The 16,059-nt window shown below is 38.0% G+C and overlaps 1 protein-coding gene across 2 annotated transcripts in view; it reads right to left on the bottom strand.

The window, feature by feature from the left end:
- opn7b (opsin 7, group member b) overlaps window positions 1–16,059 on the bottom strand; it is a 130,223-nt gene that overhangs the window by 62,626 nt on the left and 51,538 nt on the right. The window lies entirely within an intron of this gene.

Below are 16,059 nucleotides of genomic sequence, written 5' to 3'. Positions count from 1 at the left end.
TGTCTTTGTCATCCAGTGACGCTGTGGCACTTCACTCACTAGGCAATTTTCTGAAGGGCACTCTGAAGTCTCCTACTCTTCTTTGCTTATTGTACTCTCAAGCTCCTGTACACCTCCTCCATGCTTCATTCATCCTCAGGATCTAACCAAGAGATGCCTCCTACACCTGCCCACAACCTTCACCTCCACCTTTTATTGTCTTTTTATCAGATGTTAAGAGATTAAAAAATAACACACACACATCTTGTTGTAGGTGCTGGATCCAAGATAAACCAAAATATGAAAAGATGATTACAATTACTGAGTCTTCACATCGATTATCAAATATATTTCTTGCATATTTCTGTGTATGTTCTGATGTATTGACAGACTGTTATTTATCTACACACAGACTTGTGTTATACAGAGATGAGAATATGCTTTATTAAAGATGCTTTTTCTTTTCACACTCAATATACTATTTATTCTCACTATGTTCTGTGTGATTTGTATATTGATTACCTCACCCATGATTGAATGACCTCAGGTGTTTTTGGGTCATGTGATTGTTGACATGTATTTAAGATGGCAACTCACTAGAAAACTTTAAGTCTGAGGAAGAGCGTTTTGGCTCGAAAAGTCACTTATTTTTGCAGAATAAAATCCTTTATGCGAAACTCCCCGCTGTGCTTTTTATATTTTTATCAGATGTAACCACATTGTTCTTTCCCATTATATTTAATTATTTTATGTGTCCTACAGAATTACCTCCACTGCTCTATCTGTATTTAGGTGTACATTGCAACACAAACACAAAAATACCAATATAACAAAATGGAAAAATGATTTGATACAAACACCAATAAATACATATACATGAATTGGCATTTTCAGTAATGTTAGTTTGTGGTTTTATGTTAGTATTGGACCAAATTAAATTTTGATGGTGCTAGATAAAAGGTCCAGGGTGTCTTCAACGTAATTCTAATTCATCCAGAGGGGAACATGTGTGTTTATACCAAACTTCATAGATGTCCCTCCAATGGCTGTTAAAGACATTCACTCAAAATCACAGATGTCAACATCGTGGTTGGTGGTGTGAAAGGAAAGTTGGGGGTTCACTGAAATCTGTTAGATTCATCCTCTGGGAACCATCAATACCTGTGCAAAATTACGTGTAAATTCATCCAATACACATTGAGATGTTTCAGTCTGAACTAAAGTGGTGGAACAACAGACTGACATTGCCATCCATAGAGAAATCAATATCCAATTACTCTGTTCCTGATGTTTAAGAACGGAAATGAAAGAGGCTGGGCTATCTGATATTTTGGGGTTTCATAAACAAAGAGGTTTCTAAGCAGCACAGTTGTACTGAGTGAACCATCCATTCACAGAGTTTTACACAAATATTCACAAGTGGGGCCAAAGGTAAAGAGATTGCAAAAACAACCACTCTGCCCCCTATAATATTCTGTTTATTTTAACATAGCTTTCCAACTCATTCTGCCTCCATTTCTTTCCTTTTAAAATTAGGAACAGTGAACTAAAATCAGACTTTTCATGTCTCTGCACAGGTTTTAGTGCTGGTTTCCATGAACTTGTGCCATTTATGGGTTCCTGTAAGCTTCTACAGTAATGATACTAATGTCATTTTCCTGAGAATTATAATTCATTTTGGCTGCCCTGTCTAAAGTTCACCATAAAACGCGGCTGATGATGGATGACTTCATAAAGCTGCAGGCACCAGAAGCACCCTGGAGTCTTAACATACCTACAGTATGCCATGCAGGCTCTTAACTGCTATTCTCTCATTAAGCATGAGACTCTGCACTTCTTCCTCTGCCTTTGTATTTCTTGCCGGGCATGCTCCTCTGCACTAACCTTCATACTCATCTTCTCATCCTCTTACCCATACATTTTCCTTTCCTATTCAAAGATCATTTGATGTGCCGGAAGTGTACAGCACCTTTTTTTTACTGCACTTCCTAAATGCCTTGCCCCTTGTTAGATTCTGTCATCCTCTGATACAACTCAGTGGCAGTATTTCCCCTACAATATTAAAGGCCTGGTGCACTGCCAGGCAGACCAGACCCCTCGCCTGGCCTAAACGTTTGCGAGGTTTGCGTAGGACAGCGAGGTACACTGTATTTTTGCCCCTTAGGAGGTAGAGGTCATGGCCCGCCCCACTCTGCCTCTGATTGGCTAGTACTCTGTGCCTTCATTGGTTAGATTGTGTTATAAGAGTGGTGTGGCTCCTTTAGAAATTGGGCAGTGTGTGCATGTGTAACCGTATGATATCAGTGGTCGAGCAAAAGCGTGCAATCGGGTGATAGGAGTCAGTGAATGCATGGCAGTATACGAGCAGAGCAGAGAAACAGGTTATCGCGTAGCAGTAAAACTTGTAACCCAGTATATTAACTTTTTTCTCAACTGAGCAAGGGAGGAAAAATAAAGATGGGAAAGGAGAATTATGCCGGGGTCTGAAATTTTTCTTAAAGCAAAGAAAGATTAAGCGCAGCGGTGAATTATACACACTTTGCTGATGATGTACTACAATTTTGTAAAGCTTTTTCATACAACCTCTCCTTGTTGTGTTGACTTTAAGTTTTTATTATACAGAATGAACAAAAATTTGAACACAAATAAACTGCTGATCCCTTGTGCCATCAGAATAAAACCAGCCACATCAATGTCATCCCAGACATTGTGTGTGCTCAAGGTTTTTTTGGTGTGTACCACCGTGCGTGAATATTTTTTTTACGGTTAACACTGAGTGGCATAATCGTAGGTGTTTAAGTTACTGTAGCTTATCTGTGTCAGACATGAGAGGCAGAGGGAGAGTAACACCGAGAGGAAGGCCGTGATGTAATGTTTTCAACGAAGTCATGTAAGAGATGAGGAGAAGAGACAGCAAGAGATGTGGCATTTTCTGCTAACTTCAAACCAAAATCCACAGAGATGCTTTAAATGAGTCACTTCAAAGTTAATGGGATCGGAGTGTATGTGCTCATAATGCATGTGGGAGTTTGCAGTATGCAGTGTTTAATGAAATGTGTATGAATTTGTGAAGGGTCTGGCAACCTGTCCAGGGTGTACCCTGCCTCTTGCCCAATGACAGCTGGGATTGGCTCCAGCCCCCCCGCTACCCTTACGAGGACAAGCGGTTACAGACAATGAATGAGTGAATTAATGAATGAGTGAAGGTTTTTTGGATTGTACATATCTGATCTTGCACATGTGTTTGCACAAAATGAAGTCTTCTGTGATGTTTGAATAAATTGGGGTGGGGGGTAAGAAGTTGAATACACTATCTGACTTTGTTGCCATGGGTGCATCTTGAGGGCAAATGTGTCATCTTTCATGATAGCAAATTGATTTGCATTACCGTTAGTGTGCTTTGATAGTGGCAAAGCCTCTGGTGTAATGCTTATGGGATGGCAGTTACACAATCATAACAGGCAGTGGATTGCAGCAATCACAAACAAATAAGGCGAGCAGGAAAAAGTGAAAAAACCCAAACCCAAACAAATGCAAAAATCATTGTGAACAACCCAAAAATGCATTTAAAATTATACTTATTCATGCTCTTTGGCCATTTGTGAGCTGCAGAACAAGCTGTAAACACTCTGACATATTATCACCTTATAATTAATGTGGCAAACATTCTAAATGTTGTACATTTACACATTCAGCATGGACAGGCCAGCCATAAGAAATCATGGACAGAGGGACAAAATACTCCAATTGGGCCCTACTCATTCCCACTACAGCACCACAATGAAAACCTTTACCTCTGTTACAAACACAGGCCACATTCAAACAAGCTCTTAGGCCTTAACCTTGCAGTGACAGAGATGGAGTCTCTAACAATCCTTTCTAAATCTAGTGTTATAGACTCATCCAGGCCATGCTCTGTTTTGCATACACTATGTAGTCAATATAATTACAAAGCACAAAATGTCATGTGGGTTGTCCCAAAACAAAGAGACTGTTTCCTTTTTAATAGGACTGGTACTCTTATATTCCTCCTTTACCTCCTTTACCTTAAAAAAGGACAAGTAAAGAAAAAATGGCTATCCAATGAGAGATCCCATCCTCAAATGGCCTGGACACAGAGCAACATTAGCTTTCATTTGGAGTCATGTTTCTGGCCATCTGACAAAGTCCAAAATTCACTTTCCTTTTAGCTCTGCTTTGATTATCTGGCTTTATAGCAACTAAAAGCCTGGTGCTGTGTAGTAAGTTTAAAGAGAATTCATCAGAGCTTACTGCCCGCTGCAGCTCGATACAAGGTTAATGAGACAGGTAAGATGGAGCCAAAACCAAAGCAACAAGCTGAAAGAAACTAAAATGCTCAGTCAAGCTGAGGGAATCATAACAAGCTACATCTTAGAAGGGGATCCCACACATTAATTTATTGGTGGAAGACCATCACAATTAAAACATCTACCTCAACAATTAGATTTTAGGAGCTGGACTACTCATAAGGAGCACTATTGGAATAAATATACTGTTTGGTCATTATCACACTACACTGTCAGAGCGCACTTGGGGCACAGACGGAGCGGTAGAAAGTCAGGCACCCTCCCTCTAGTGGGTCTTAAAGTTTGCATTCACTCACAGCAGCCCCTCTTCTCATCCATCGCTCTGATCTGATTCTGATCTAATCAGATCACAGATTGACAAATCAATTATGTACCCTCAATTTACAAACTACTGCTGAGGAAAAAATAACTCATGGACAGCTTCACCTGCACTACATTCATTTAGCTCATTTTCTGCTCAGGATGCTATTCTTCCACTATGTCTTTATGGAACAAATATTGATTTACTGCTATATTAGTGTTTTAAATGTTGCATTAGGCTCCTTTAAGTAAAGAACAGTGTAAATCCCTTTTTGTGTTTTTAAGCAGTGATGACGTATTTTGTGGGCAGATCCGAACTGGTGGCAGAAAAGGACTGTAGCTAGAGCTTTTCTGGATTAAAAACTCTATAACGTTTATATTTATCAACTGATTGCAGTGACTAGTTTTTATATTAATGGGTTAATTATCTGCTTGCAATAAGAAAAAAAGTTTCATCTCATGTCAGCTTAATACACACTAAGTGTCCAGCAGTGATCATAGCCGAACTATCAAGATCATAATTAACTGAAGACAAAACTTTAATTTTTATACTATATGTAGATCAGAATGTATGTACGTATATCTATGGTCTACAATTCGTTTACATCAAATTCTAGCAACCATAAACGTCTTCAATTAGCTTCACATGGTGTCCTCGACAATGGTTTTCTATACAAATGGTTACTTTTTCCGTATTCCTGTTCTGACATTCAATGTCACAAAAGACATTTTTATTCCAGGTAGGCTTTCTCAACCGTTCGCCTCTGGTTTGCGCACAATTATGCACAATTGATGTGACATAACCATGGTGTCCACTTTAAATTGGTCTATACCTCTATTAGTACTTCTCCTTGTGGTGTTTTTTAAATATGCATTTTAAGTAAAAAAAACTTTTTGATTAGTGTTAGTCATCCTGGTAGAATACGGAGTATAAAAATTCATCCATGTCATTATATGTGGGTGTGCATGAGACATAAAGGAAAGAGTTGATTTAGCCTACATGCTGCTGTACTCCCTGTCATAACCCCACAGCAGGAGACAGATCCTGATCAAAATGTCATCTATTTGCAAAGTTATCAGTCCTTTATCACCCACTTAGATGCTTAATTTGTGTGCGCTGCACTCCTATTACTGTTGCAACTAAAAAAGCAATGTGTTGTGTATTGTATATGCATTGTAGCAATGTATTTACAGCTAAAGCTTTTTTTCAATAATATTTTCATTTCAGGAGTTTGTTAGACCTTAAAATGGCAAGTTCTATACTGAGGTAGAGAAGCTATAATTGAAAAAGGACTTAAGAAAGACATTTTTGTGAACACAGCCTTTTAAATTGGTGCCCAAACCCTTGCCAATGGAATTTACAGTATAAAACTGTCTCTGTGTGTTTTTTAATGCATTTATTAATGTGGTGGCGTCGTTGTGTGTAAGAGCTTGTTCATGTTGTTCTTAGAGTTTAAGCTGGGAGTGACAGCCTCATACATAATGCAAGCAGTACATGAGGATAAGGATAGCTGACATTTGGTTGCTTGTCATTCAGAATATCTACCCTGGGGGAATGACCATGCTCACAGATAATCACACATGGGTATTTTTACACACACACACACACACACACACACACACACACACTACAGAAGTTAAAGCGTATTTGTCTTCGGGGTACTGTAAATGGCAGATGTCCCTATCAGAGTCAAAGGCTCTATTCAGCTTTGAGACAAATCACCCCATCTGTGTAACATCATTTAACAATTATTCAGCTTCGCATTCTCTAACATATTACACAATTCACTGTATACATACTGTATGGGTTCACAGAGGTGAATAGTTTCATGACTTGCTGTTAAGATGTTAATTTACAGTCAAATATGTCATGTTTAATCAAGGACATCTTTAAAACATATTTCTTGAGGCCCTCACTGAAAGCGCTAATTGATGCACATCAAATGAGACTCCTTCAGTGCACTGCAGGCATCAGATTTGAAATGCCAACCCCACAGAGCCAGCATTATTTAGGGAAAAGGTTGAAATTTAGGGAGAATTTTGGTAGATTACAGATACCCTCCATAACTTTCCATACATTACTATATCAATAATGTTGGAAACCTGCTTAATATGGATATTATAACTTGTTTTTTTGTTGTAATTATAAATTGTTTTTTTATTGATTTATTTCTTTTAAAAATATTATTCATTTTATTTCTCTACAAACAGGATCTGTGGCTGTTAAAAAACAGCTTTGGTCACTGGGTTGCCATTTGAAGCTCCAGGATTGAAACAATTTCAGAGTAGAGGCGTCAAAGCAGTTTGACTGCAATGCTTTTGGTGTGGGACCAGCCATTGAGGTTTGGGCCTACACTGAGACAGCGTCCAAAACTGCTTTGAATTTCCTATTATTAAAGTCAGCACACACCTTTTGCGCACACAGGCAACCCATTGTACAAATTGATGTAGTCTACTTACGCACAAACAACATAGTTTAGACACACACATAACAGTCCCTCAGAGTCATGGAGAAAGCAGCTGCTCAGCTGGGGCTTACTGTTGGAATCACACTTTTATTTTTAAACTGGCTCTTCATTGAAGAGAGACCAGATTGGGAGAATGATGTAAACTTGTCACAACAACGCATTTAAAGGGTTGTTGTGACAAGTCAAACATCCTCGTGTTACATTTTTCAATCTTTTGTAGATTATTTTATGTCTTCATATACATTCATCCATACCTTCTTCATGATTGTGTAACTGCATTTGCGTTATTTTGGGGGGTAAAAACTGCAGAGATATTGATTCTGTTTTAACTTGACCCAGTCTGAATTTAAGGAAAAGGGGTTAGGATTTAGAGGGAAATATTAGTAGACATGGAATATAATATAATAAGTATGTTTTATTGTATAATCACCTGAAAATAAGAATTGTTGTGTTCTCATTACCTTAGAATTAGTCATTAGAATTAGTCGGAGGAGGTAGCCCAGAACAGACAAGCCAAGCACTGGCTCAGGTTCCTGTGAAAACCTCCTGAACATCTGGACTTTCATTAATCAGATAAAAAAGGTGATGACACAATAGCATGTGTTGTACAAGCTGCATGCATCTGTGGATAAATCGGCTCTAAGTTAAAACTCCTTGAACACTGAACACTTAAGGAGTTCCAGCCAATGACGTTTTAGCTGGTTGCAATCTGCAGTTCACTGCCAGATGCCACCACATCAGCCTAAATCTTGCACACTTCAGCTCGGATCAAAGCCAGCATTTAATGAACCTGAGACAAATTAAAGCATGTCATATTAATGTCATACATTGATGCAGATTTAAGTACTCTATCTAATTATAACTGCAACATTTAGCAGAACACTTTAATATCCCGCCACTGCTGGGTGCCAATATTACATCAATTTGACTTCAATATGTGTATGACAATATGAAGCCTCTAAATGTCAATGCAGGGGAAAGTTGGGGTTGGGGGGATCAGAAGTGTTCAGAGCTTGTGCAATGCATTTTTTCCTGTGAGAAAAAATAGACAAATTAAATGAAATCCAGGGAAACATTAAGAGAAATTTGGATCCAGTGAGCATTTGGCTACGAGTCAAAAGTTCGAATTGGAGTACATGTACAGAGTGAAGTCTACACCTGTGGCATCCGCACAATCCCCGTTTGGCATGTGAGAAATTGAAGAAACGTGCAGATATGAGTTCCTATGCTGAAATGAATGTAATCACTGAAACAGGACGGATGCTCTAAATGCTTCATTCCATCAGTAGTTGCAGTTGCAAAACAAGCAGACTGTGTAATTAATATAATGTTATTACTTGTTCTCTTCTATAGAGCATTTAGTTCTGGCGAAGGTTCTGGTCACAGCTGTTGACAACGTGATCTCAGTTATCTGTCAGCTCGCTGGAAATTAACCCTCAGCAGCCACAACATGATGGGAAATGTGAGCAACTCACTGCTGTTGTGATTTTAGACAGACTTCAGTATGAGATAATTACATAAAATGTCAGCAAATTATGCCATTCTCACAAATTTGGACTTGTAAAATATGAATTGGTTGTTATAAAAGTTGTGTCTGACAGCATCTCTTTGGGGCAGTGTAATTAGAACATCTTGTAACCTGTTATTCTTTATGTGAATAAATATAAAATGGAGCATAAACCACTATGACATGGAGTATGAGGCCATAAAATTTTCCAACCCACCCCCACAGTTTGTTACACTCATTGAGCACAAGAAAGGGTTACAGTAACAATGCACAGTCCATTAAAAAGCAATGTGATTTGCCACACAGAGTGTAGCATTTGGTTATGGTCTTACCTTTATTAATAGTTGTGCTTGTATATACAGCAAAAATAGCCACAAACTGACTTTGCCACTACATAACTAAGTCCTGGAGACGCCCCAGAACCAGACGTCACTCCATTAGCTATTTTTAACACTACATCCAGAGGCAGCAGCAACACACTACATTTGTCACCTCTTTATCACACATTAAAAAACAACGTATAAAATCTACGGCGTGATCTCTGAGACTACTACATTATTCAAACAAAAATATACACAATTTGAATTTATTCAGAACCTATTTCTTAGCTGTATGCAAACAAAGAAATGACAGAAAAGATTATTTTCAAGTAGTATCTCGAATGAATGGCATTGCATTACACAGTTGAAATTACCAAAGTTATCTGCAGAAAATACCAATTATATTAGAAAAATGGCTTGTGCTAGCTGTATAGGCAGACTGGACAACACTACATGAACAAACCAAAATGGACAGGAGAAGACTAAAATCACAAACATATTGTACAAGTCCCTGAAGTCACAGAATGATGAAGATGCTACAGTACAAAACACACAGTAGTGTGTTGGGAAAACGACAAGATTGATGGTTGAGCAAGAAAACAAATCCCTGTGGTTTCTTTGTGTGTTTGTTCTCATGTCCTTCAACTACTCCTTCACAAAAAGAAAACATAAAGAGGTAGAGTTTGTATAGTGGTATGCACAATGCAAAGCTGTGGATTGGGAACAAGGGCTTTAAATGCTACATTTTTCACCCATACATAGGGGACAAATTGGTTTTCAAATTTAAAGGCACCTTTGTAAAACACAGATTCTGTGCTGTATGTCTGGGTTCTCAAAGGCTCTTTGTTGAAAGCATTTTTAACTCTTGAATAGTAGCTTTACAAAGAAGGAACCAAAGATGGAATTGTGCAGCTTTAAAATAATGTTTTCTAAATGACCATGTTAACCATTTAACAGACAATGTTGTATCTCTTGCACTATTGATTTATTGGATTATTGGCTTTATTTATTGGAATTTTAAAAAAAATCACATACATCATTGCAATTGCAATATTGGTCTTAAAAAATGAATGCCAAATGATTATTTTCCCACACCGTTCAGGCCTACTTTAAATGTGAGAGAACTTATTGTCTCCTTCATTGGCAAAGTTCTTGAGCTCTTTATAATTTCCTTAATTGAAATCCAACTAAAAAAAACTTATTTGTAGGAAAAGCTGGTTTCTGGTTTTACAATATGCATCCCCTTACAACACATGTCCAGCTTCCTCAATCCCAGTTTATGACTTCAAAAACCAGCGAAAACAAACTAATGATGAGTACGCAGTGAGCCAGTAATACCAGATCTTCAGAGGACCAAACACCCTTGTGGTAGAAGAATGTTGTACATTAACAGGAATACTTGCTGCATCCAGCCGTTCCCATCACAGCGATGACCCTCAGTGACAGTGGGGAAATGACTGATTCTCTTGACCCCTTGCACCTGCACAATAAACCCTTCTTTTCTCTCTAACCTTTTACTTTTCACAGGCATCCAAAACTTCCTTTGTTCAACAAAACTGAATCACCACCGCATTATTCAGAACCCTCTGGCCATAGGATATATTTACTATGTGTGTCACACACGATGGGAGTCAACACTATAGATGTCACTTAAAACTAATGCCATTTATTGAAACTAAGGTAAACAAATATGGAAAATGGAGAGTGGAAATCAGGAAAATATGCAATGTAAGTGGCCAATTCCAAAAGGAAGTGATGCAGGGCAGACATGAGTTGTTGGATGGCAGGCAGAGTGGACACATGGGCCAGCTTTTGCAGCCTGGAGGACCTTGGTGAACAAGATCAGCTGGTGTTCGATGTTGGCCAATTGCCTGTTAATTATTTGGAGTGGGACATATTATTTGTCAGTTTTATTACAGAGAAATGTTTCTGTTATTTAGCTTACCCTTACTGTTATGAAAGAGTGGACAAGATAATATATCTGTGTAACACAGTACAGTTTAACACCACCACAAACTGCAGCCTTCAGAATAATCATAGATTATGACCTTTGTGTTTTTGTCAGAACTGTTGTATTAGACTGCATGATTTGGCTTCCTTTTATCTGCTGCTTTCAGGTGAAGATGTTGGATTGCAATGTACTATCTTGGTTACTTTACCACAGACATACATGTAGTATTTGTGATAGGGCTGGGCGATGAAGAGAAAATCAAATATGATATTTTTGACCAACTACCTTAATATTGATATTGTGCTGATATTATAGGGTTGTCTTTTGGTGCTTTAACCAAATATTTACAGAATGAGATAAATAATCATTAAACTAACAGAGGCAGCAACATGGACTCAGAGAGTGATGTTGCTTAATGAGCAGGCAATTATTTGCAGCACAAACCACAAAATGAAAGCAAAAACATGTCAGTGTATCCATTTACAAGCCAAACTATAAGATACATCCAGCTGTGCAACTAATTGATAGAGCATAATCTCCTTGAAGATAACGGCTAAGAAACCAAACATTTCAACAGTTATACACTAGATACCATTTCCTGTTTTGCACATTGATACTTTCATAACAGAAGTATTTGGATCCAACTTGGCAGAAAAGGGAAAACAAGCTCCAGTACCCCGGTTCTCAAACAAGAATTATCACTTGTTTTCTCATGAATTGCACTTTCTCTCTCACTTGCTAACAACAGTGTTTTTCTCATTAAAGTATATGTCTTACCACATCTAAAGCTGAACTCAAAACAGCTCAGTAACCTGCACAACACAATCTGGAACTTTGCAGTTTAAGTTACAATATATACAGAAAGACACATACACACACACACATTGTTGGAGTTTCTAACATTGTCCCACATGTTTGCTCTGCCATTGACTTAAAAACTTGACTCTACAGGGTAACACTGTAAGCATTTCACTGTAACATGAGTTGTTTTGTAATCTGAGATTGTGGACATGGTGCTAAAGTTTCTGGGTTAGAGTCTTAAGTTACAAAATCCCAAGTGCATCAAACTGAAAAATTCATTCATTTGGTAAGATCAGTAGCTAACAGCGAGTATCTCAATAAAAATTTAAAAAAAAAAAAAAAAAACACCAGCTTTTTGGTTTCTCTAAACATTAAATTTTCAAAAAGATTCATTCTCACTCTAAAAAAATCTCAAATATCCCACAGAAAGTGTGACAAGATGAAGTTCAGATGATGGACACAGTGTCAGTTAAAGTGAATGAATCAGAAATTGAACTAGGTCCACACTCTGGGGTTTGTTTCATAAGTGTACTGATGGACCACCCCCTGCGTGGTGTTACAAAAGTGTGTTGAGATAACAAGTGTATCTGCGAATATCTGCCCACACAAAACTATAATGAATGTTCATTCATTATGTACTCCTACACACTGTCAGTGACCCCTTCCATTCATGTCTGGGTGCAAAGATGAGGATAAGGAGGCGTTTTCTGAGTGTGTAATCATGTATGCACATATACACATGTAAATGCTCTTGAATGGACGCACTCATTAACCATGATCAACAATGTGTGCTTGACTATTTTTCTGGAATGTTAAAATATTTCACAAGTCCATGTATAGATTGAATTATTTTGATCCCCCCCGTTTCAACTACACATGACAACAAACATGAGCCCAGAGCAAGAAAAGGACACAGGTATTATCAGGAACAGGTTCACACATAACGTTTCCACCACACACACAGCCAGTGGACAGAGGTCATATAAAACATCAACTTACTAACTCAAAGCTACACAGGAGTTCTCCTTCATCTGTTCCATAAACTTGATTAATAGTGGATTCACTCCCACTGGCACGTCACTGCAAAACGCTTTCCCTCCCACACTAATGTGGAAACTGCTGCTTACAATAACACCTCCATACTGTCACACAGTGGGACTAACTGGGTTATATCACCTCCACAGTGAAGCGCCAAATGACACATAAAGTGGACATAGGCATGCATTCATACAGCTGCCCCAAACATACAACACACATGGATGCGTACTTGCATAATACTCTATGTAAGGCAACAGTCAATTATTTCCATTGTTGATTACAAGTCAATGAAATGTCAGAACATAGAGAAAAACTGCAATCACATTTCACCAGAGCCCAAAGGAATGTCTTCCGATTTGAGCTGCAGCTAATGATTACTTTCATTGTCAGCTGATCTTATGATTATTTTCTCAATTTAATCACTATTAATTTGGTCCATTGTGTGGCAGAAAGCAGAGAAAAAAATCTTATTACAGTTTTCCAGAGTTAATCAGCAGTCTATAACCCAAATATACTCAATTTACAATTACAGACAATCACCAAATTCACACTTTTGAGATGCTGTAATCATCAAATATTGGGCAATCCTGCTTGTAAATGACTTGAAGCTGCTGGTAACATTTTTAAAAATAAAATGAAACTGTCACACAACAGTAAAAAAAAAGACATATAGTAGGAGTAATAGTAGTAGTATTTTTTATTCAGCCATCACACACAACACAACAAGGAGAAATAAGTACTTATAATATACACTGTAATGTACAATAAGTATATCATTTTTAGATAACAGCATAAAGTAAATAACGTGTGGTAGTAATGACTGAAAAGGTATAGGCAGAAGCACAATGCTTATATATGCTTATCCTACATAAAATCCTGCATTAAATTAAGGTACCCACCAGAAAATGATAATACAAAAGAGCGGAAAAAACTACCTATTTCAATTTGTAACTCTCAAACATGGCCTTATTCGTTTAAAAATCTATAGTGAGTTACACATTCTCAAATTTAAGTCTGTATTATTCCAAACTCTAACCCCAACAACAGAAATGCATCTCCTTTTAATCCCTTTTTTTAACTTTTGGAACAGTACATTTACAAACATCTCTTAAACCATATCTACACTCCTGTACTAAAAAGAATCTTTGTACCAGATCCAGCAGTGACTTTGTTTTAGCTCTGTATTTAGCTCTGTCTCTATTTGCATTATTTTAAAATAAACCAAATCACTGAATTTCAAAAGACATAACTCATGAACAATGGGTCTGTGTAGTCAAAAAATCATGTTTCTCTGCCTCCCCCTAGTGCTACCTAGGGCATTTCAAAGAATGCACTGCATTTGACCAAAAGCAACCAATCAGAGCTGAGGAGTCCCTAAAGCAGCTGGTAATCATGTCAATCACTGCCATTGAACTGCGGTCAAATAACAGTCAAATATTAATCAAGATTATGTTACTGCATGGCCTTTTTCTCGCCTCAAATGTTTCTAGAAACATATTTTAGTGCACTGTTTTGCTGTGTAATAAGAATGTTTGTGACCTGGCCCCTGAGTTGGATACAGTTAAACAGACCAGGGCCGGCTCTTGGCATAGGCAATATAGGTGGTCGCCTAGGACACCATCTGCTGGAGGGGTGCCACCACACCGCCAGTCCGCCTTGGCCTCGAGGGAAAATAATAATAAAATAATAATTTTCTATGCCCACTGGCGCCCTCACTTAGTGTTTTCTGTCTAGAAAATATATATATATATTAACATTACAAATAAATAAACAGTGACATGTTCCTAAATTATGTGTGAGCACGTTATGTGTCATTCTTGGGTGTGGAGGTGCGGGTTAGGGTTAGGGCGCCTAGGGCACCAAACTGGGTAGAGCCGGCCCTGAAACAGAGTACCAAGCACTGCCCATCAGCTAGACCAACTCTTTCATTTTAGAGCTAAACAGTACACTAAAATATGTTTCTGAAAACATTTGAAGCGTCTTAAGGTGATGCAGTAACAGAAGCTTGATTCATATTTGATCAAAGCTGCCTATTTTGACCACAGTTCACAAGCAGTGATCAGTAATTCCCACAGAACAACAGTGTATGTGTGGCGGTAGTTGATGATAGAGAGGGTGGTGAGGGGGAGCAGATCCGTGAATGAAGCACAGGCGGAAGTTCTTTTTTTCCTCAGCAGCAGTTTGTGACTGATGAAGTGGATAATTTAACTGGCAATTGATTCAAAGCTGATCAGATCATACATTTCAACAGCAGCTCCTAATGACTTGCCCAGGTCCAAAAATAGAAAAAGTATTTGTTGCAGCAGATGTTGTAATCATGGTGGACTGCCACAAAGCAATGAGTGTGTGGGAAACCCTGATGATTGACATGATTGACAGGTGCATTAGAGACTCCTCGGCTGCGTTTGGTTGTTTTTCCTTAGTCACGGAGGATTCTAGCAGATGTCTGTCTCATGTACTCCTACATGTCAGCTCTGCTTGGACCTTTGTACATGTCACTCTCAATCTATTTTCCCACGATTGTTGTTGTTTTCTCATATAATAAATGCAGCATCTAAGAAATGTTACACACACAACTTACACTACACAACAGGCTTCTTTTTGTGGTCCTGAACGTCATGTGAATCAAGAATACATTTAGAAGAGAGCAGCAGGCATTACAGATTTCCTCCAGCAATGCTTATTGCAGAGCTTGACAAAGCTTCGTCTCTCATGCTGGATATTGGATTTTGGCTTTAAGATTATTATTATTATGGCCAGGAGGGCCAGTGTAGAGTATCAGCAGCATAGGATGTTTGGATGTCTGATCCTCAACCCTAATAGGGGAACACACATCCTCTCCAAATAATCACATGACTTTGTGTAATGCAGGCAACTCTTGTCCTGCCATTCATCTTGTAACTATTAAAATTGCAATCACACAAGTGGTTTGATTTCTCCAACTGAAATCTTTGTTTTTACATAAGCTTGAAAACTAAATACCTCATATAAAGATCTGCTCTGATTTAATTAGCGAACAAAAGTCCTCAAGGCAATCACATTTGAATGAGTGTCTTATGCACCAAGAGCCATGCTTTTATGTTGCACATCAGTTTAAGTGAACACCATAAACACTAAGCAGAATCAATTAGATTCAAAAAATTAACATCTATTCAGTTCAGGCAGTAGTTCAGCGAAGTAATCAATTAAAGTGAGTTTCTGAAATGAAATAATTATCCTTAGAATGAATGAAATCCCTAAAATACAAGTAGAAAAGCTGCTGAGATACTTAACAGTTTGATGTAAATTATACCATTTTGAAAGGTATGCTAATGCCCGTAGAGTAGTACTAATGTTGAGTGTCCATGGTAACGTTTACTTCATAGTA

Source organism: Plectropomus leopardus, chromosome 9 (assembly GCF_026936395.1).
Source record: "Plectropomus leopardus strain MGB_pleo_1.0 chromosome 9, ASM2693639v1, whole genome shotgun sequence".
Taxonomy (NCBI): Eukaryota; Metazoa; Chordata; class Actinopteri; order Perciformes; family Serranidae; genus Plectropomus; species Plectropomus leopardus.
Note: the sequence above shows the minus strand (reverse complement) of the source record. Positions and strands in the feature narration are given on the sequence as shown.